The sequence below is a fragment of the Delphinus delphis genome, chromosome 5 (genome assembly GCF_949987515.2).
Source record: "Delphinus delphis chromosome 5, mDelDel1.2, whole genome shotgun sequence".
NCBI classification, from domain to species: domain Eukaryota; kingdom Metazoa; phylum Chordata; class Mammalia; order Artiodactyla; family Delphinidae; genus Delphinus; species Delphinus delphis.
Window position 1 is genome coordinate 41623626 of NC_082687.1, and position 23844 is coordinate 41647469.

General features: G+C 39.4%; 1 protein-coding gene and 1 pseudogene across 1 annotated transcript in view; one reads left to right on the forward strand and one right to left on the reverse strand.

The window, feature by feature from the left end:
- The window catches only part of RASGEF1B (RasGEF domain family member 1B), a 577487-nt gene that overhangs the window by 27772 nt on the left and 525871 nt on the right, over positions 1-23844 (forward strand). The gene's annotated exons all lie outside the window — the stretch shown is intronic.
- On the reverse strand, positions 11887-12201 carry LOC132425371 (PHD finger-like domain-containing protein 5A pseudogene; annotated as a pseudogene).

Here is a 23844-nt window from a genome sequence, read left to right on the forward strand (position 1 = left end):
ATTAGCTGTGTTTCCTTAGACTAGTCACTTATCTTAGTTTCAGTTTCCTCATCTTTAAAATGGGAATAATGAAGGTTGTTATCAGGATTAAGTGAGGTCATTCCTGTAAAGTACTTGGAACGGAGCCTGCAACAGATTGAATCCTCCATAAATGTTGGTTGCCCTTATATGTTATACCATGAAGGTGGAATGGCAGTTGTATTAAAATATTTTGTGGTATTTAGTTTTCTGACATAAAACTATCCATTTGTTTTTCTCATAGACTCTTACAGCCAAAAAAAAACTATATTCAAGTGTAATATTCTTCTATTCATTTCTTAAGCTTCATTTTACTTAGTATTCTTAGTCTTTGCCCACATGATAACAAACATCTGGATAAAAAATGAAAAAGTATTAGATTTGGATGACTGGGTTCATCTTAATGGTCATGGATTGACCAGATGACCTTACCTGAATTAACTGTATTTATGTCTGTTTCCCACCTCAACTTTTTATCTGTTCTTTTCTTTTTTCGTCTGTGTTATCCATGTCCTGCTGAAGTTGGCGTCTCCTCCCTGCAGTTTATCTTTTGTGGGTTTCGTTCTGGAAGGGAGCTGTGTCTGATTAGTTTTGAGGCTTTGTAGGAACCAAGCTCCCCCAGGCCCTCAGTTCTCCCTATCGCACTACAAATGGAAATGTACTGAGTTCATCTGAGTTTCAGCCACTGCGTTCACATCGGCCCACTGTGTTTTCCAGTGAGAACTTGTTGGCTATTTTTGGGTTTTCGTGTCCTCAGATCCATCAGATACTTTTGCTTCTTTCTCTTTACTCCTACATGGCAGGGAATACCACACAGGTCTTGTGGCTGCTGGTGGTTTATCCCAATCTGCTCATATATTCAGGTTCCTGGGGAAATCTTATCACTTAATTGTCACTATTTGATGTAAATATTGTTCATAAGTTTTTGAGTTTGGTATCCTAGTTGCTCTGTCTGTTTTTATGGGGGAATTTGGGGAGATTTAAAAACTATATTGTGGCTGCTGTCTTATTCCCAGAATCCCTCCCTGATCAGAATGTTTTTCACATTTATCTCTCTGTTTGAGACGTAGCCAACAGTTTTCTGGAAGCTCTGACCCAAAGGTTAATGAAATGGAAACTAGACTGTGATAAAAGAAACTAGCCTAGCTGGAGGTGGCTGGCTAGTGGGATTATTTTAATGCAACCATTTAATTTTTCTGGATGTGTCTTTCTGTGGCTTAGGAATACATTACTTCCTTATTATTTAATTTGCAAACATGATGACAGTGTATATATCATTTTTAGGCATTTTAGATATGCCAAGAGTCAATTTCTGCTCTCCTGCCCTATAAACATGAAAATTACTCAAAAATTTCTGATACAGCACCATCAGCTTGAAACTCAGGTATTGCTTTTATTCCCTATCACCAGAATTGTAAAGGGATTTTTACAGTTTTTAAGTCTTCTTGTTGAGCTGGGGTTGCTTTCTTTTCTCTTGCTGACCTCTTGTTTTTCTTGATCTTAAAGATCATTCAGGTTAGAAATGCAGGAGGTAAAAAGCTTTTTAGGGTTTTCATTGGCTTCAAACCTAGAGAGTGTCAATTAAACCAATCCAATTACTTTGGGAAATTTTCCTTTTTTTTTTTTTGAGGAAATTAATCACTATAGAAATAAACATGTCATCTGGTCATTTGAAACCTTATAGATTTTTGTTCAAGTTTAAAATTGATTAGAAGTAGTGCTGGTAGTGGTGTGGGGTGAGTGAGAAAGGAAGGGAGCAGAATTAATTATCTCCTGAAATCTATCACACTCCAAGGGCATTTTCTGTAGCATCATTATTATGAGTGTATTGTTAGACCTCACCATGGAAGGCAAGTGTATTAGCAATTTTACCTGATTCACAGAAGAAAATAAGAATCTGAGAAATTCTTAAAAGTCCAGGAAGATATAATTAATTCCCAAACGTCTTCCTTGTGTTCTATGTTCTGCCACAGAAATAGCTGAACTTTTATCAGTAGTAATCATTAATGACCTATACTCTCTCTTACAATAACAATTTTCACTTAATTTTCAGAGGGATTCAGAAAGCTCTCATTTTTGAAGCCATAGAAATTACTACTGACCACACACATTTTTGTGCACCAGTGAACTTCGAGGTACTTGGATGATTTATAGCAAGGAGAGGTTTTCTCTTTATCTGATTTCACTGCTTTGCTCCCAGTACAGCCCATGTGCTCCTCTCTTGAGTCTTGCTGTGTGTGGTACCCAGTTCATGACTGTTTACTTCCCAGTTCACCACCCTTGCCAAGCTATTGTCCGCTGCCTGAAAATCCTCCTAACATCAGCTTTGTTAATAAGAGTTAATCTCTCCATTCTTATCTAGTTCAAAACTCAATTCCTACAGGAAGTCTTCTATTAAATGCTATTTATTCCCTCTGAAGTACCATTGGGGCAACATCTCTTCAGCACATATATTTTTGATTTGAATAATAATGTTTCTCACTGCATTTAATATAGCTTTTAGTCCAAACTGAGCTCTTAATATATGATTATTAACCAAGTAACCTATTACCTTTCCTTGTAGCAAAACCAGTAAGTAAGCCTCATGTATCAAAAGTCTGAATTTATTGTTTTGAGTGTTTGAGGGTAAAACAAATGTTCAATGAAAACAAAGTTGGGTGAGTTTAGATGAATTGGGTTTTATACTAGAATTTGGTTATTCTAGTATATTATAGTTATTTTGCATGCCAACATTTAACTATAACATATAGTAATAACTCTATATATGCTTTTCGATGATAAAAATAGCTGCTATGTATTACTATGTACCAGGCATTCTGTTTAGGAACCTGGATTATCTTGTCTTATCCTTCCTATACTTGGAGGTATGTTTATTATTATAGTCATTTTACATGCAGGTGGTGATGTTGGTGCTTAAAGAAGCCAGGTAACCTGCCCAAGATCAGCCAGGTACTAAATGGCAGAGATGTGGTTTTCTTACAATCAATCTGCATCTAGAACTTACATTTTTAACCACTCCATTCAAATCTTAATGCCAAGAAAAAGAACACCATGGTGAATCATCTTTTTTCCTGTCCATTTTATAATACCCAGGCAGATTAAAATAGTCCAGAGCAGTGTTTTATGAAAACTTTTTCCGGACAATGTGAATCAGAGACACTATATTGTAGGACCCATTCACTGACTAAGCATGAGGTAATCTAAGTGCAGCCTAAGTTTTTTCTCCCACTATCCTGGTTGTATTCAGAGGTCCACTTTACGTTCAATCTTGCTTTAGGAGGTCTTCTTGGGCAGGACCTAAAACGGTGAAAGGCCTGCTCTCTCTCCCATGTGGCCCACCTGTTCTAAAGGAAACACACATGCATCTCTTGCGCCTATAAATTCTGAGAGTACAGACAGCTCGTAGCCCCCAGCCGACTAGATTCTGTGGCTTCAGGGCACTTTGACTTTTTCAGAGGTAAGTGGAGCCATCTGTCTTTCAATGACCAGGAATACACTGCAAGTTCTGGGAGTGATCTCATGAGGGCCCCCTCTCTCTTTTCATACTCTGACTCTATTTTACTTCCTTTTACAGATGAGGCATTCAATGTCATGGAACGGGTTGGAAATTTTTCTTTTGTAAATTCTGTGCATAGAAAGGGTGGGTGCGTAGGTGTGTTTTTCACTCGCTTGGTATCTATTGTATTGGTGCTTATGCAGAAGTTATCTATTGTATTGGTGCTTATGCAGAATACCTTCATTTTGTCCCTCCAGACCTGCTCTCTATCCCTATCCATCCTCTTGTGTGGCCCAAGACACCCACCTATTTGGACTTCACCAGTGGACTCCCTTGCCTTCTGGATTTATGTGGAGTTCGGTCAACAGGGAGTCTGGGGAGAAGCCAGGAAGAAGGGAGGAGAGTGAGGTTGGGTTTGTAATTCCCTGGCTTCCTTCCTACTGGGTTCTGTTGGGCTGCCAGCATCCCTCAACCGAGGCTTTTTTGTCAAGCAGCCCTCTCCTCTCCTCTGATTTTGGTAACAACTCTCTTCCCTTGTGTTTTTGGGTCTAGGGATGTTGGCAGTTACCATGGTGTTACTAGACCAGGGGCACTGCATCATCCTTTGTGGTTTCCCTATAATCTGCCCACATCGTTTGTGAATACTCCCTTTATTGAACTTTCTTCATGTTACCCAGCTTCAGTGTGCTGTCTGCTTCCTGCTGGGATCCTATTTGATATGACACCTTAGTTGAAACTGACATAGAGATGCTGCCATTTTTAACATCCTGTTACATGCATTAAAAATGCATTAAAAATATAGATTCCTTAGGCCCCCATTAGACCTACTGAATCACAATCTGTGGTCGTGGCATTTGGGATTCTGCATTATTTTTAAAGATTTATTTTTATTTATTTATGTATTTTGGCTGCACTGGGTCTTAGTTGCAGCTCGTGGCATCTTAGTTGTGGCATGCATGTGGGATCTAGTTCCCCGACCAGGGATCGAACCCAGGGCCCCTGCACTGGGAGTGCCAAGTCTTACCCACTGGACCACCAGGGAAGTCCCTGGGATTCTGCATTTTTAACAGGCATCTCAGATGATTCTAATACTCTAAAGAGTCAGATTTAATAGAACTCTAACATCAATTCAGGAAGTAGGAATCAAATTTTGAGCGAGGCCCAACCTGCAGGGATTTAACTATTTTGCCAGCCTAGAAGGCTCACCAAGTTCAAATTGGTAAAGTGCTTTGAGAGTCAGTAATTGAACAATACTGTGTTCATACTATCCATGTAACATTTGTTTTCTTTTATTTTCTCTAAATTGGGCTGAATTCTTTTAGGTGGATTAATTGATATTTCTGACTGCTGCACATAGCCCCTATGCATGGTTATTTCTTATACTTTCCTTGTATAGACATGGCTTACCAGTATCAGTTCGAGTTAATTCTTGGCCTAATACATAGATCTAATACCACTTGCTAATACTTCAGTTTAATAAGCAATGTTTGAACTAACTATTACTACTGCATGTTTCCAGAACAACATTTCTTAAAAGGGAGATTTTTGGAATTAATTTTAATAAGGATGTGGCAGGCATAATATGGCCCACCAAAAGTGTCTATGTCCTAATCTCTGGAACCCGTGAATGTGTTAGGTTACATGGCAAAGAGGAATTGTGGTTGTAGATGAAATTAAAGTTGCTAATCAGATGACCTTGAGATGTTGAGATTATCCGGGAATATCTAGGTGGCTTCACTGTAATTACAAGGCTCCTTAACAGTGGAAGAGGGAAGTAAAAGTTGGCACACTGTGATCTGAGAAGGGCTAGATCTGTTGGCTTTGTAGATGGAAAGGGGCCATGAGCTGAGGGATGAACTCCCTCTAGAAGCTGGAAAAGACAAGGAAATGTGTTCTCTCCTAAAGCTTCTGGGAAGGAACACAGCCCTGCTGACACCTTGATTTAGCCCAGTGAGACTGTGTTGGACTTCTAACCTACAGATATGTAAGATAATAAATTTATATTATTTTAAGCCACTAAGTTGCTGGTAATTTGTTACAGCCACAATAGAAAGCTGGTACACAAGGTTAAAAGAAATGAGGGGAGGGAGATTTCAAATAATAAATCAATACTTTAACTGGGGTCATTTACCCTGCAAACCTTGAAGTACTCAAAGGCTGTAATTGTCATGTCTGAATGTTTGAAAATTTAATTCATTCCTTAGGAGCTTTGGTGGGTGCCGTGGGGACTTTTTGATATTGTAATTATGGGGTTGGTACAGGAGCTCATTATACACAGAGAGCGAGAACTGGGGATGTGTGGCACGCTCTTGGACCCATTCTAAGCCACCTCTTGACTGCCCAGAATGTAGATGACCTTCAGTGAGTGGCAGGCCAGCCCTCTGAGAGATGATATCTCCATAAAGGCCCTGTTCCTTTGTGTCTCTGGGAACCTGTCAGCCCATCGCTGTGCTGTTATGGAGGCTAGGCAAGGAGCAGGAGTTCCTATCTGATTATTTTCTTATCTTTTCCATTTTCTATAGTATTTTTTGTTTTTCCTATTATCTCCCAATTCTCATATTAAAATCTTTGCATTTGCTATCATATTTTTAATTCCCAAGAACTAATTTTTAATTTCTGGATGATGACAAGGCCAGACTCTGCTATCATAAAAGATGATGAAAAAGTTCTTAATCAGTTCTTGTGGGATAAGCTGCTCAGATCTGTTGTTTTGCCAGTGTTTGTAATCTTTTCTGTTTAAATTACAACTCAGAGTTCAGGAACTCTGAACTGAGCCCCCTTCTTGACTATGCCTCTCCATAGCCTGCCAGCCCAGTTTTAGCAAGAATCCTGCTAAGCTAGCTTAGTGAGACTCCCCCCAACCGCGCCCCTCCCCCGCCCTTGGTATCCAATCAAATTCCTCATCCCCCCAACCTTTGATACCTAACAAATTTCTTCGTAGTAATTTCCCATCTGCCGACTCCCTCATCCTGCCTGTGGGCTCTAAATCCCCAGCTGTCCCTACTGTATTTGGAGTTGAGTTCAATCTCTCTTCCCTACTGCAAATTGTCTTGATCCCTATTGCAATAATCCTGAATAAAGTCTTCCTCGCCTGTTTAACTATCCAGTGCAGTTTCTCTTTGACAATGTTTCTTTCATATAGACTCCTTCTCTTATTTCTTTCAGTTCAGTATCTTCTCTTATCAATCAGAGAACATTAGTGACGGGCTTTAAAAAAAATTTTTTTTTTCTTTTCTCTGCATTTTAAAAAATACAAACTTAGGTTTATTTGAAAAAAAATTTTTTTTTTTCTGTTTTTCATATTTAAGAAGCGGGCACTAAAGTTCTTATTGGAAGTTCTGTGTGTGATTTGTCAGCTGAAAGGCTTTAGTGTAGGATGATTAGGCTAGGCCATTTCAATTGCCTCTGCCTCTTCCTGCAATCCCCCATCAATGCCTGTGGCTCCATTCTCTGGAGCTGGCAAGTTTTTCCAGAGAGAAATTTCCCAAACTCCTGCCTGTTGGGAAAGAAATAAAAGCCTAGCTATGTGAGTCCTGGATGAAAGCGTGGGTAAGAAACTGGCAATCTTACCTTTCAATATGTGGCTTTTATATGATCATCCTATCTTTAGTGTGATATCCCTTATTCTCTGTGTCCCTGGTATCCTCTAGCCCATAATCCCTTCCATTCTCATCTCCAGAGAGTGAATCTAGAGTCCTCTGTAGTTTGGGGAGGATATCTAGAGCAGTCTTGTGCAGACTCCCAGTCAATCTTCCTGCTTTTAACCCTGCTCAATTTCCTACTCTTTTGGAGGTATTACTAGTCTTCTGAGTCTTTTAATCATTCTGAGGAAATAATTGGTTGGCTTTTAGTTTCTTTCAGTGCTGCTTTAGGATTAAATTTTCTCAGGTCTGCTAAGTCAGGATCACTTGTCAATCTGCTCTCCATCCTCCAATATTTTGTTTCTGTCTTCTCCTAACTTTTCTTTGTCTTTCCTAAAAATGGAGTATCAGAAAGTGTTCAATGCATCACGTTTACCTGGAAGTAAATGTACATTTTAGAAAGGTTTCAAGATATTAGCTAATTATCTTTTGGTTTCCTCTCAGTCAATAAGAAATTCAATTTACCTTAACATCCCAGTTCCTCCCAACAAACACAGAATTAATAAATGGTGATGGAATGATTGATTTATTATATAAATAGACACACTGTATTTCCCTGACACTTTGTAAAGGATGTAAAGAAGTACCATATTAAATAAATCCAATCGAAGGCAAATAATTCACAATAGAGTATAAATTACATAAATTTACACTGCCTCACCCAGCATATTGCATTAGAGCCAAGGATTATCTCAGTAATCACCTAACAATAGGGGTCAATATTGATTTTAACTGCTAATTATGTCAGGGGTATGCCCCTGAGTTAGAATTTTAAATCTCATTCTGTTTAATCTGAAAGCACTTCCTGAACTCTGAGTTGTAATTTAAACAGAAAAGATTACAAACACTGGCAAAACAACAGATCTGAGCAGCTTCTCCCACAAGAACTGATTAAGAACTTTTTCATCATCTTTTATGATGGCAGAGTCTGGCCTTGTATTTTGGACCAAGGAGTCACAAACTGGGATATTTAAGGCCAACTCAAGTGGAGTAAAGCGCCCAACAAACTTAGAATTAATAAATGATGATGGAACTATTCAGCCATTAAGATTGGATATTTCCCTTGTTTGTCAAGGGCATTTGAGCATAATTTAAGCAGTAAAGTAAAGAAGAATCCAGAGTAAACATGGAGGAATATAGTGAGTTACTATTTGGTAAAATCCAGGACTCATTTTTCTCTGAAATAACGCCTCAAATCCCTGCCTTTGTTTTAAAGGATATAGAAGAAACACTGATGGCAGCATTTTCTCAAAGCCAAGAATAATTCTTGGATCAATCTTATCATGTTCTTCATTTACATAAATTAAATTTGATAGTGGCTGAGATTTTTACGAAATATTTTAGGTCATTATTGATTAGCTCAGCCACCCAAGGGACCCTGTTTAAAATAGGGTCCTGAAACATCATATGAATGTTTCATTTCCTTGGATGTTTAGATCCAAAACAGGGCTTAAAATATCTTGTTGGTAGATAGATATGAATTTTTGGCTGTTAAGGAGATGTAGAAGATTAGTTGAATTAACTCCTGCTTCACTCCATTCTGAACATGTTATAATGTTCTAGAACATTTCCAAATTTTAAAAAATGCTTCTTATTGAAAACAGAGTTCAATAAGTTGATTCCAGGCGGTGAGGAGAATCTTTTACCTGTAAAATAAAACTTACATTCAGATACTCTTTCAACAAGCCAAATAGTTTTCCATACAAGGAAATGTATACTAGGTATGTTCATGCTCTGTCTTTAGTTTCAATACAATGAAACAGACTTAAAAATTTTTTTGAACTACATTTGTCAAATGTCCAGTTAAACTATTGCACTGTCAATATTTCAGTCTGCAAGTATGTATCAATTAAATGTCTTAACATGCCCTGGGTTACAGATAAACATGTTTTCTTGTTTAATTTTATGAAAACATCTACCACAGTGCCTGGCACATGATAGATGCCTATTAAACATTTTCTGGACTTCCATACCTGTTAAATGTGTTGACTACCCACTGAAAAATAAAAGGTCTTCAGAAATAAATTATTAAGCAAGACTTAGGCCTTTTAGGCAAGTGAAGATGAAGAAATGTTCAAATCATAATCTTAAAGTAAATACGTTATCTGTCACTTACCCTTAGGCACAATTGATGTTTAGTTAGTATTGGATGTAAAATATCAATTATACCAGTTGGTGTATAGCCACAGTTCTGAGTACCTACCCCTTTCTCTGCCCTCTGCATCCTGGACCTTCCTACAATCCAGCAATAAAAAATTACAGCCTGGCACAGTAGGGGGTTTTCATGGAGTCCATTCTGACTGACAGATGTCTGGGATATACTGAGTATATCTTGACTATCACCCTCTTCATTTACCAGGTGATATTTGCTTAGGGAATGCAAATAAATTTCAATAGTAGCTGGATACAGATTTTATTAGCATGCAAATTAGTTTTTTGGGGGACTGGGGGGAATAGAATTAGCATTTCCCAAGCTCTTTTTCACTGAAATATTGTTAGTCTACTTGAAAAATGCTGGATTGAGCAGTTACACCTATTCTTTGGTATAGGACTTTTCAGAGCCTTTAATATTTGACTTTACATTTTAACTCTCTAGGATTTAAGGATTACTTGACTATGAAACCCTTTTTTTCCCCATGGGACACCAATTAATGTCAATTGATATAATGTGCATTAAAACTCTAAATATTTAGGATAGCCCTTGCTGCTTCTCATATATGTGTATATGTGTATATATATATATATATATATATAAATATATAAATTAGCATTATTCACTTTGTTTTTTTAAATTTATTTTTTAAATTTATTAATTTTTGACTGCATTGGGTCTTTGTTGCTGTGCACAGGCTTTCTTTAGTTGCGGTGAGCGTGGGCTACTCTTCGTTGCAGTGCGCGGGCTTCTCATTGCGGTGGCTTCTCTTGTTGCAGAGCACGGGCTCTAGGTACACGGGCTTCAGTAGTTGTGGCTCGTGGGCTCTAGAGCGCAGGCTTAGTAGTTGTGGTGCATGGGCTTAGTTGCGCCACAGCATGAGGGATCTTCCTGGACCAGGGCTTGAACCCATGTCCCCTGCACTGGCAGGCGGATTCTTAACCACTGTGCCACCAGGGAAGCCCGACTCTTTTTGAATTATCAATTTTATGGCAAGGCAGAAGAAAAGTTAACGTTGATTAAGGCAAAGAAAAGTTAGAATTGACTATTGTAGTCAAGGTAGGCTAGGTCAAGCTGTGGGAACACCCAATCCCCAAATCCTAGTTGGTTTAACACACAACAGTGGCTCATGCAAAGGCTGCTGTGGTTCGAGACACTGTCCTTCAAGTAGTGACCCAGTGAAGTGGCCGCTTTTTTCTTATGTTGGGGAGCTGATGGAATGTTTGGTGAGACTTCCTGTCTCTGCTGAAGCTGTAGAGCAAAAGTCAGTATTATGTAGTTTAGTATGTTGATTGTCCTTCATTTTAATTTTGGTAAATACATAAATAACAAGCTATGTGTTTTTACCTTCCTCCAAAAGCACTTTTCCCATTATGCAAATTAGCCATGGGAAAGTATGAACTGGCTTTGCTTAGCTCATTCTTAGAGTGTCTATTCTTTTTACCATTACATGTTCAGGTTTTTAACTATTCAATTGATGCTGTAGACACACAGAGTTGAGAGTCTGGTTATTAGATTTCTTGCTTTTTGGTATCTTGCTTACATATCAGTATTGTTCCTTTCAATGTTACTTATTCTTTGTGACTGGTTAATTCATGTGTAGATACTTAAACAAGAACTCTACATTTTTTCCCTAAACATCACAAATGCTTTCTCTTACCATGATTATTTTCCTTTTTACATGAATCCCAATACCTTTATTCTGAATCGCAAATTCCTGGGTGACTAAAATTCCTAGAGTGAAAATTAAATTGGGAAGGGGCTGACTACCAGAAAATAAACACCTGCTTTATTAATACAATAGCAACAGAAAGGGTTTCCAATTTTTTTTTTTTTTTTTTTGCGGTACGCGGGCCTCTCACTGCTGTGGCCTCTCCCGTTGCAGAGCACAGGCTCCGAACGCGCAGCCTCAGCGGCCATGGCTCACGGGCCCAGCCGCTCCGCAGCATGTGGGATCTTCCTGGACCGGGGAACGAACCCGTGTCCCCTGCATTGGCAGGCGGACTCTCAACCATTGCGCCACCAGGGAAGCCCTAAGGGTTTCCAATTTTTAGAAGAAAAATAACATGAACCAGCACCACCTGGTGGGTGTTGCAAGATGAAATGCCCACATTTATTGTTCTGAGAGCCCACTACCACCCTGCAGATGTTTCATCAAGGACAACTGCCATCAGAGCTGCTGCAAGAACGTGCTTCTCACTGCAGCTAGCTTCACAGTCAGCTCCTCAAACAGAAGACTGAAATGATATATCATTCCTGTTTTAGAAGCTTTTGGTGTACAGAACTTCTCGATGTGGTTAACACAGTCTTGCTTCTTGAATTTAAGGAATGCCATGAACCAACCTATCAATTTTTCTGTGATACAGTCTGCCAGAGTGCTCTGTGAAGAATCTTTTTTTTCCATTCCTACCATGTCTGGGTGAGAAGAGAGGAAAGGGTGGAAAGGTGCCAGTGTACTAATAGGCAATTCAGGTGATGCTCTGTGCTCCACTTCCTTTCTGTAGGCATTTCTTTTGGCAGCTGCAGCAGCTTGATTGGGGGAGAAAGAGGCAGCCCACCAATCACCTCTTCTTTAAGTCCTATTTTTTGCGTTCATAGAAGAGATCTGTCTTAGAGCTCCCAAAACTGACAATCTTTGGGCAACCATCTCTGTCTTTCTCCTGGATGGTGCACTCCTTACAAAAATAGGCATCTGAAACTCTGGGGCCTCCACGGATCACACAGCGTCCCTGGTAAGAGCCATAGTTACATTCATCACACATGTGCACCAGGGTGCAGGGACACATGTAGGAGTCACAGATCACACACTTGACATCCCATCTTTCACACAGTCTTCCAATGGCAACACCAGCCTGCTTGCGGCAAAAGATCAAGTCCGGGTGATATTTAGCCATAGCTCCCTCTATGCCACCCCATGATTATTTTCTAAAAGACACTCACCAAGTGAGAAATCTTCCCTGATTTTGTCACAGCTGACAGTCTCTGTTGAAGAAAGAGTCTCATCTTTGTTATCAAGGGAATAGTGCAAAGGATATGAACACTGATAGAACTTCATAAGAGCAGCTGAACTTGGTATCTTGTGATGCCTAGTCTAAATCCATGGTTACTAATTTTTCAGTTTTGTGAGTAGCACATTCACTCACAGTTCTTCACATGTTAATAAAGCCTCTAGTATTACCTCCTGCCTCTCCCTGCGTGTGAACACTTTATTGGAAGGAAAGGAGCTAACCTTAAGCTGGTGTAGACCAAGTTCTTGACTGAGGCCCCTATAACAAGGCAGATTAACAAGAAAAAAGCATACAGATGTATTTAATATAACTTTTACATGACACAAGAGCCTTAATAAGGAAACAAAGACCTGAAGAAGCGATTAAACCAGAGTGTTTTCATGCTAGGTTTGATGAAGTGTGGAGAGTCGTGGAAAAATGCGATAGGATAACAGAGTATGAGCTAAGGGTAGTATATGGGAAAAGAGCAAGGCCTGTTCAGATTCCTTTCAGCATCCTTCCACCTTGGAAATAAGGATGTTCCTTTCCTCCCTGCATAGGGAGGGCCCCTCTCCCATAAGGGTTTTGTGACCTACTTCAGGGAAAGTTCAGAAAGTCCTTCCTGCATGTGACATTTCTTAAATTTTTTTCAGTTTATGCCAAGGTGCCATATCTTGGGGTAGGTTATCCTGAACACCATCAATGTTGTGAGTACACATCCAGGAAACTCATTAGCTTCAATTGTACTTGATACTTTCCTTCTTGGGTTTCCTTACTCATCCTTCCGAAGTTCTCCCAGCAGGTATGGCCTTCTCCAATTTAAGAAATTCATAATGAATAAGTAGCAGATATAGTAAGCCGCAAATGGTAATATTTTCTCCTAGCCTTGTGAATTCAATGCTTTGAGAACATAATTTTCCCTACAAAAAAGTTGGAGATGGGGTTTAGAGTCTTTAGCCTCTTGTATCTTTAAAATTAAAGATTAAAAAAAATTTAAATTAAATTAAAAAGCAATATATTTTCATTGTAATAATATTAGAAATGACAGATAAAGAGAATAAGGAAAAAATCCATCTTTAACTGCCACCACTCTCCTACACAAAAATAATTACTATCATCATATCTGTGTATATTTTTATGACCTTTTCTCTATAGGTATAAATATGCCTATATAAATAATTTCTCAAGGTTGCAGTAATAGTATAGACAAAATTTCATGTTTTCTTTTGCTTTTACATTTTATAAACTCTTTTCCATGTTTTTTACATAATATTAATAGTTATTATTTTAGTGGCTAAGACCATTATTTGAAATTGAGTTATTGTTAGAAGAAATGGATTCTTTGAGAAACCTGTCCCCTTCTATCCTTTTAGTTTGAGCAAGGTTCTGGAGTATATAGGACATTTTCTTCTCCGCCCTGGGCATGTGCTCACCCATTTCTTTATTCCCCTTTAACTTAATACTAGACGTAATTTTTCAATCAGGCATATGAATAATATTAGAAATTTATTTGGAAAGAAATAATAAATGAAAGAAGTATTCTCTGAGGAAGATCTTTTTGGATAGGGTTGAAGACAGGGTTTTTCATTTTATCTGCCATTGGCTTCCAAATGAAAATAGAAGGAATGGCAGCTGTATTTTAGCTACAGAATTGCGCATATATGTGTGTCTGAGGAACTTTATGAAATAGCTTAGAAAATGATCATCAGTGCCTTGAACAGATTCATCACAACGTGTGTACTTATTTAAGCATATTCTTGGGTACTGTGCATTCACATGGCCTGATTTGTAATATATGCCATTTTTTCCCCTGAGTTGGCATATCAGAGATGATGCCTTTTTTTTTTCTCCCAGTACTGCTGCTTCTGCCTCTACCTGGGATTATGCAGATTCTGGTTTAAACCTCTTTATTCTTTTCTGCAAGAGCACAGCATGATGGGCTTCATTTCTGAGAGTAAATGATAATGGATTTCAGCTTTCACCAGTGACATTTGGAGACTACAAGACTTTAATAATATGTGTGCCACACAATGAAAATGGTCACCCTGTTCCAAGGATGTGAAAATGTAAATAAAATAGCAGTGCTGTAAATATGTAGTGGCTAAATCTTAAAATGAAGGTGGGGGTCCTAATTATTTTAATGGAACCAATTTTATGATTTTTCAAGTGGGATGTAAAGGACAATCTTATCTATAGTGGGTACTTGGGATAATCAAGGGAAAGCTCTTAGAAAGGGTTTAATTTATTCTGTCAGATATTCAAGGCTATAAAGCATTTCAACAAATCAAAGCCATCATTTGAGAAATAATAAAGACTAAAAGCCAACATCACACACCACAAACTTGGGTCCTTCCTGCCCCGTTTTATATTAAATAAAGCGTGCTTATCATCGATTAGCATTTATTTCTGTCTCACTGGGTATACAGTGCTTTTTGATGGTCTGGATCCCAGACCCAATTTCTTGTCTAAAACAACTGAGTGTCCATCTTTTGCTGATAAACACAATGTGTGAAGGTCGTAAAGAGAGAGTTTTGATAAATTTTTCAGACCTGGGCTTCATGGCTGCATCTGCAGAGGGAGGAGGGGCAAGGGTATCTGACAAGAGCATGGGTATTTCTCTAAAGAGCAATGACCTTGAGAGATAAGATCACTGAAACCTCAAATCCCAGTTTTGGATCTTGAGGTGAAGAAACCTTTGCCTCATTCCTGAATTTCCATTTTCCTTATTCCCATTTACTGCTAGCAGAGACTGGCAATCAGTTTCCTACCTTTACGAAAACCCAATTTATTGGGCTTCTCACTCCCACACTACCTCTTCTGTAAGAGAAAGTGGAGGATTTTCTGTTCCAAATGCCTGAGGAGGACCTTTCCTCATTTCCTATTCCTGAATCATCTGGGCCTTTGCAGTTGAGTATTGACTGGTGACAGTGACACCTCCACCTTGGTGTAATATGTCTTTCAAGTGAGAAGCCTTTCCTGGTCAATACTGAATCAATTTGCTCTGGCAGTCTAATTGAATGCCTCCCTCAGACAAATGGGTCACTGGGGGAAAGGGTAAAACCTTGATATGCAGATCTCAGTCGAAGCCTCAGAGAAGGCTGTTTTAAAAATATATATTCCTCTTGAGAAGCAGCCTATGTAACAAAAACAGTGCTAGTTATTTGCACAGCAAACTGGACATAAATCAATGTATTTACATCTTTCTTTTTGTTGGACTACTATCTTACTTTAACTTGATCCCTGGAGAGAGAGTGAGATGGACAGACAAACAGACAGACAGAAACAGAGAGAAGAGAGAGACCAAAGCTCTAGCATGACCCCTAGGATGAGAAACTTCCTGCCTTAAAATTTGGGGTATGTTGATCTCTTTTTTAGAATTCACACCATTTCCATATAGCAAATTACACTGATGTTTAAATTGTTTGATATCCTTAATATTAATAAAACACAGCTTCTTCCTAAGATGATTGTGTTTTTTTCTCAGTGTTCCTTTGGGGGTTTATAAGGAGAAAGGGGCTGGTGAGTGCCCAGCATTGTGTTAGCTTGTTTCTAAAAACTGTCTTAGTCCTTACTCCAGCCCTATGAGAAGAGTAATCCCTGATTTACAGAGAAGGAAACTCACTCAGAGAGCTTGGTAACTTGCCCAAGGTCATTTAGTTACTTGTCAGTATGAACCAAACTCTGGTATCTCCAAGACCAGTGCTTCTTTTCCCATAGGGTTGGATTTTGAATCACTTTTTAAAAATAATATCTTGGGGACCATTGTTATCTGGTTCATCTTTTTACCTACCTGGTGTGAAAATGTGTACATACTTTGTATGTTAGTTTCCTGTTGCTGCTGTAACTAATGGCCAAAAACTTAGTGGCTTTAAACAAATTTATTATTTTTCAGTTCTGGAGGTCAGAGTCCAAAAATGGATCTTACTGGGCTAAAATCAAGGTGCTGGCAGGCTTGCGATCCTATCTGGAGGCTGTAGGGGAGAAGCTGCTTTCCACCTTTTCCAGCTTCTAGAAGTTGCCCTCACTTCTTGGTTCATGGCCCCTTCCTTCCTCTTCAAAGCCAGCAATGGTCGGTTGAGTCTCACGTTGTATCAGTCTGACTCCTGCTTTTGTCATTGCTGTGATTACCTTGGGTCCAACCGTCCAACCGGATAATCCAGGATAATCTTCACAGGTCAACTGATTAACAACCTTAATGCCATCAGCAGCCTTAATTCCCCCTTGCTATGTAGCCTGACATAGTCATAGTCAGGGGAGTAGAACATGAACATCTTTGGGGGACCATTATCCTGCCCACTGTATGTTATGAAATCTTTTAACAGAATAACACAGTAGTGAGAGATCCAGGATTTGAAGTCAGATTGCCTGAGTTCAAGTCCTAGCCCACTGCTTTCTCACTGTGTGGTCTGGGGAAAATCAATTACATTCTCTGTGCCTTGGCATTCTCATCTATCAAATGGGAATAACAATTTGTGGTAGAGATTGAGATAATGTATACAGAATGTTCAGCATTACTAGCACATGGCATACAGTAGATGTCCAATAATTCTTGGCCGTTATTGTTTATGAAACAGTACATGGGTGCGTGGTGCATTGTGCTGCACAAAAGGTTTCACAGATATTATTTTGTTAGATTTTCTACTGCTCTGGCACTTACTGTTTTTTTTTTAAACATCTTTTTTGGAGTATAATTTCTTTACAATCGTGTGTTAATTTCTGCTTTATAACAAAGTGAATCAGTTATAAATATACATATGTTCCCATATCTCTTCCCTCTTGCGTCTCCCTCCCTCCCACCCTCCCTATCCCACCCCTCTAGGTGGTAACAAAGCACCGAGCTGATCTCCCTGTGCTATGCGGCTGCTTCCCACTAGCTATCTACGTTACGTTTGGTAGTGTATATATGTCCATGCCACTCTCTCACTGTGTCACAGCTTACCCTTCCCCCTCCCCATATCCTCAAGCCCATTCTCTAGTAGGTCTGTGTCTTTATTCCCGTCTTACCCCTAGGTTCTTCATGACCTTTTTTTTTTTTCTTAGATTCCATATGTATGTGTTAGCATACGGTATTTCTTTTTCTGAGTTACTTCACTCTGTATGACAGACTCTAGGTCCATCCACCTCAGTACAAATAACTCAATTTCGTTTCTTTTTATGGCTGAGTAATATTCCATTGTATAGATGTGCCACATCTTCTTTATTCGTTCATCTGTTGATGGACACTTAGGTTGCTTCCATGTCCTGGCTATTGTAAATAGTGCTGCAGTGAACATTGTGGTACATGACTCTTTTTGAATTATGGTTTTCTCAGGATATATGCCCAGTAGTGGGATTGCTGGGTCGTATGGTAGTTCTATTTTTAGTTTTTTAAGGAACCTCCATACTATTCTCCATAGTGGCTATACCAATTCACATTCCCACCAGCAGTGCAAGAGGGTTCCCTTTTCTCCACACCCTCTCCAGCATTTATTGTTTCTAGATTTTTTGATGATGGCCATTCTGACTGGTGTGAGATGATATCTCACTGTAGTTTTGATTTGCATTTCTCTAATAATAGTGATGTCAAGCAGCTTTTCATGTGCCACTTGGCCATCTGTATGTCTTCTTTGGAGAAATGTCTATTTAGGTCTTCTGCCCATTTTTGGATTGGGTTGTTTGTTTTTTTGATATTGAGCTGCATGAGCTGCTTATAAATTTTGGAGGTTAATCCTTTGTCAGTTGCTTCATTTGCAAATATTTTCTCCCATTCTGAGGGTTGTGTTTTGGTCTTGTATATGGTTTCCTTTGCTGTGCAAAAGCTTTGAAGTTTCATTAGGTCCCATTTGTTTATATTTGTTTTTATTTCCATTTCTCTAGGAGGTGGGTCAGAAAGGATCTTGCTGTGATTTATGTCATAGAATGTTCTGCCTATGTTTTCCTCTAAGAGTTTTATAGTGTCTGGCCTTACATTTAGGTCTTCAATCCATTTTGAGTTTATTTTTGTGTATGGTGTTAGGGAGTGTTCTAATTTCATACTTTTACATGTACCTGTCCAGTTTTCCCAGAACCACTTATTGAAGAGGCTGTCTTTTCTCCACTGTATGTTCTTGCCTCCTTTATCAAAGATAAGGTGACCATATGTGCGTGGGTTTATCTCTGGGCTTTCTATCCTGTTCCATTGATCTATATTTCAGTTTTTGTGCCAGTACCATACTGTCTTGATTACTGTAGCTTTGTAGTATAGGCTGAAGTCAGGGAGCCTGATTCCTCCAGTTCTGTTTTTTGTTCTCAAGATTGCTTTGGCTATTCGGGGTCGTTTGTGTTTCCATACAAATTGTGAAATTTTTTGTTCTAGTTCTGTGAAAAATGCTAGTGGTAGTTTGATAGGAATTGCATTGAATCTGTAGATTGCTTTGGGTAGTATAGTCATTTTCACAATGTTGATTCTTCCAATCCAAGAACATGGTATATCTTTCCATCTATTTGTATCATCTTTAATTTCTTTCATCAGTGTCTTATAATTTTCTGCATACAGGTCTTTTGTCTCCTTAGGTAGGTTTATTCCTAGGGCACTTACTATTAATACATTTGTAGTTTATTGTGAAGTTATTTTTAATCCAAGTTGAAATTGTAAAAAAAAAAAAGTGGCTTAAAATTAAAGGGAATTTAGGGGGAAATCCACTTTTTAAAACTTCATTTTAGTTTTTTAATACTTCTAAGTCTTTACCTACACACACTCAACAGTTTTTTATGAGCTTCTAGAAAGTAGAGACAGTGTTTTTGTTCATTCTCTAGGCACTGGCTTGAATATAATTAGCATGTAATGAATGCAGATAAATGCCTGAAGGAATACAAAGAGGCTGAAATGGCCAGAGGTGAGGGCATAGGCTGGAAAGTGCTGAGGCTTTTGCATTCTCTCACTTTTGTTGCTGCATTGAAAGTCCCGCTACTGGGTCCCTTGACCTTGATGTGTTTAAACTTTTCAACTCATTGAGGACATAGCAACTTACTAAGAGCTGCTTTGATCGAATAATTGAATTTGCCTTTAGCCATGTGCAGGTAACAGAAAACTGGTCTCAAATTGTCTAAAACAATGAGGCATTTATCAGCTCATGTAACTGAGAACTCACAGAGGTAGGTCAGGCTTCAGGTCAGGCTGGAGCCAGTGGTTCATAGAGTCCATCATTTTGTTGCTTCCTTCCTCTTCTCTGTTTTCATTATGCCTTGTGTGGTTTGCCACAAGATGACTGCTAGCAGCTTCTGGCGGCTCTATGCTTCCTTGCTTATGTCCTGCAGGGGTAGACAGCACAACTTTCAGTAGCAGTCACAAGAGAGCAAAGAACTATGTTTCTTAGAAGCCTCCAAGAAGGAGTTCTCCATATCTCATTGGCTGGGGTGGAATGTCACCTTCTTGTGACATCCCTGAAGCAATCACAGTGGCCAAGGGAGAGCAATGTGTTGATCAGTTTATACCAATTAGAGGTCACCAAGCACCACTGTATGTGTGTGTGTGTGTGTGTGTGTGTGTGTGTTCAGCTTTTTCCTAAAAAGTTGCCAGATGAAATATAGGATAGAAAAAGTACTCAAGCTGCACAGGGGAGAGGAGGATTCTGAGCAGCCAAACCCAGCAAAAATGGAAACAACTCAGCACATTTGAGGGTGTAAAAGAAGAAATTCTTCTCCTAGGTAATGAAACCTGGCTGAGTTGGGGTCCTAGTCTCTTATACCATTACAAGCAGGTCTCTTGAGTCATCCTTCTTGCTTATCATCTTGTTGATTTATGGAGCATTTCTTAAAGCTTTTGAGTTTTCCTGTTAGAGTGTAAGTGCTTCATTATTCATTTGCAAGGATTTATCCGACAACTACTCATGAGAGCTGCTCTTCTAAGCACTGGGGAATTCAGAAGTGAAAAAAACATAGCCCCAAACTTTAAGGATCTTACCACCAATAGGAGAATAGAGCCCCCAAGCTTCAGGATCCTTGGTTAGCTTCAAGGGTAAAACCTTGTTAGAGTCTCAGTCTGACTATAATTGGGTCAAGAAAGCTGTTTGTACAGGAGCATGAAGAACCCACTCACTTATCTCAAAGGGAGCAATTTAGGGAAGGACTCAAGTATTGTGGATGAAAGGTGGACAGTCAGTAACAGAGACAGACGCAGTTTAAACCTCTCATACTAAAGTCATAAACATAGGGTGGCTGGGAGCGGGACGGGATGATTGAGACTGGGATGCAGAGAGAGGTGGAAGCCTGAAATGCATTCCATGGGGACCGGGTGTGAACTGAATTGAAAGTGGTTTGAAACCATGCAGTTACATCACAGTTCATGACCTCTATTGGGAGGTCCTAGAGAGGAACCTAGGATAGAATCTGTCAATTAAAATCCTATTTTCTCTCCAAGAAGTAGGCCCTCTGGGTCATCCTGTGAGCTTCCACTGATGATGAACTTCATATTTTAACTGCTTTCTCTCTAAGTAACTACCTCCCTACCGTGAAAGGTGTGGATCCCTTGGTGCATACAAAACTTACTTTAAGCAATGAATCGACTTTCTGCAGATCAGTTCAGGAAAGCCCACAGGGCAGGATCTAGCTGGGGGCAAGGACTAGGGTTTAATCAGGTTGCTTAGACTGTATCCACTCAAGTGGTTGCCATTTTTTCTCAATTTTGTAATGTTTCAGTGCTAGAAGAACAGAGGAAGCCTAAATATATTGAAACACATTTATTAAATTTAACACATTACATTCAAAGAAAAATAAGATGACCCACATGAATGGTATTTTAGTAGTTATTATACATATGACAGTTAGTCATAGTGGAATTTTTTGCCAGTTATTCTAATTAGTATTATTTTGACATAGCCAGACCAGTTTTGGGTGTTCTCTTTGCTTTGTTAGTTTTCCAATATCCATAAATAGCATTAACGTTTGTTGGGATCCTTGAAGGGAGCGCATTAAATAAAACCCTTTGTCCTGCCTGAGTGCTAAGAAAAGTAAGAATTAAGACAACAGAGTAAAACAGATGAGAGCTCATCTTTAGTTACTCATAAAGGCTCAGTTGGAGGATATATTTAATCCTACTTTCCCACCTGGTCATGGGCTGTGCTGAACCATGGCCGACTCTCTGTGGGTGGGGCAGGGATGGAGGAGAAGGGTTGTCAGGGCATGACTTGGGGCTGCCCTGGAGGAACACAAAGGAAGCAAGAGGTATAAAGGAAGAGCTGAACTGAGCACGTCCAGTTTATTCCTTCAAATTTATCAATCAGATAGGTTACTCCCAGAGAGGTCATGGGTGTTACACTGAATGAGTTCCCTTCATCAGGAGTAGAGAAGAAGTATTCCCTTTAACTTTGTAAACAGTTTTTCTAGATGTTTTGTACAGTTTAATCCTCTCTTTATGTACTGACTCAACCATACTGTCATCCAAAGACAAGATCTTGGATTTAAAACAGCCATAGTATTTCCTTTATCCTCTATCATCCTTTCTTCTACCCCATTCCTCCTCCTCTTACACTAAATCTGGCCCCGGAGCTCAGGCTTCTGGAGGTCCTCTTCTATATTTATTTAAATTACGTATATTAAATCCCATTCAGGAGGTTCATGGCTTTTCATGTGCCAGTCATTTTATATACGTTATCCCATTTAATCCACAACAAACCTGGGGAATAGGATTTATTCTCATTTCTAGATGCAGAAACTATCTCTCAGAGAGGGTAATTCATCCAAGGTTAAAGAGATAGTAAGTAGTGAAAACAGGATTCATGTCCCTTCACTTCAGAGCCTGAGTCCCTTCACTCCAAAGCCAAGCACTTTGTTCTAGTCTTGGCAGTAGTGAGAATGGGCGTGAGTCTGAGATGAAATGCATCTGCATGAAATGAGCAAGGTCACATGGGTCTTTGGTAGAGGTGGGTACAGGAAAGAGCATAGTTGGACATGGAGCTCTCTGAAAAGGTGGAGGGAAGGTGAGAGAAAAGTAATTTGCATTTTTAATATAGGCATCTGTCCTCCTAACCCTACTCTACGTGGAGAGAAGTTAGAAGCTGGGCAGGCTACAGAGTTAACTTTTCTAACTTTCCTGTGTGCTGTAGGACCTGGACTTGGGAAAGTCTTGATTTGGCTTTGGGTGGCAGCCCTGGGGCAGTGATGTTCAGGTGTGTCAACAGTTGAGTTCAGTAGTTTTTTTTTTTTTTTTTTTTTTTTTTTTTTTGCGGTATGCGGGCCTCTCACTGTTGTGGCCTCTCCCGTGTGGAGCACAGGCTCCGGACACGCAGGCTCAGCGTCCATGTCTCACGGGCCCAGCCGCTCAGCGGCATGTGGGATCTTCCCAGACCGGGGCACGAACCCACGTCCCCTGCATCGGCAGGCGGAATCTCAACCACTGCGCCACCAGGGAAGCCCTTCAGTAGTTTTTTGACCTACTTTTCTTAGACAGGGATCTGTTTTCCACTGCCGGCCTCCAAAGGCCTCTTCTCTCCTAGGACACCTCTTCCCTACCCACCTCCCTTTCCTCAGGCCAGGAAGCTGGCGGGAGAGGAGTGCGTTGCAGCCTGCAGTGCTAAGAACTCTTATGGTCCATGGTTAATAGGGCTTCTCTGTTGTTGATGGAGGAGAGAGAAAAGAAAGTGTGTATTCTATTTTCCTTTCTTGGGGAGTGGATAGCTGTGCCCTTGAATGACTGTTTTTGAGGACCTATGGTTTCCTGACCATCTTTGTCTCTGGAACAGGATGTTTTCCTTTACTTTCTTCTGGGTTGATAATGCCATAAAACTTGTCTTACTTTTTTTCTCTGGGAGCGCTGTGTGTGCCACACCGCCCCTGTCACCACTAAACTAAATATTAAGACAATCAGTCATTCAGATCCCATCTGCCTATAGCAGTGCACTAGGAATAGTCACCAGGTTGACTGTAGCATGTGAACAGAATTTGCTTTTTGATTCAACAGAAGCTTTCAGGTGTTATAGCTCAGGGATAATGTGCTGGTATATTTATAATAACTAGTTTTCTTCTTTCCCACTTATGTGGATACCTGATTAGAATAATAAACATCTCACCCACAATTATGGGCAAGATCCTAAGCTTGTGGTGTGACAATGACTAAATACTTGCCTGAGACTTATGAAGTCCAGTGGTAATTTTACTGGTCTGTTATATACTATGGGCCTGAGTTACATCATGAAATTCTTAATTACAGAGGGGTGGGAAAAGGAGATTTTAGAACATTATTGATAGTGTTTCTGAAATACTTGGGATTTCCCAAAGCAGGATCTTATTGCTTGATCTCTGGTCCATTTGTACTTCTACGGTCCATTGGCCTTTGTAGATGTATTCATTTTTCCTGTTTATACTAAAAAGTAAAATAAATAAAATAAAGCACTAAAAATCCATTTTCTTCATTTCCACACCGCCCAAAGAGACTACACAGTAAGTACTCTAGGAAACTTATCTTGATTTTAAATTCTATCAGTAAACGTGAGAAAGAAAAAGAAAACCATTTTTGATTGATTTCTTTCATTCTGCATCCAACTCCTTTACAAACAAACTGGAAACTCTGACAGGATTCTATTCCACTGATTTTTT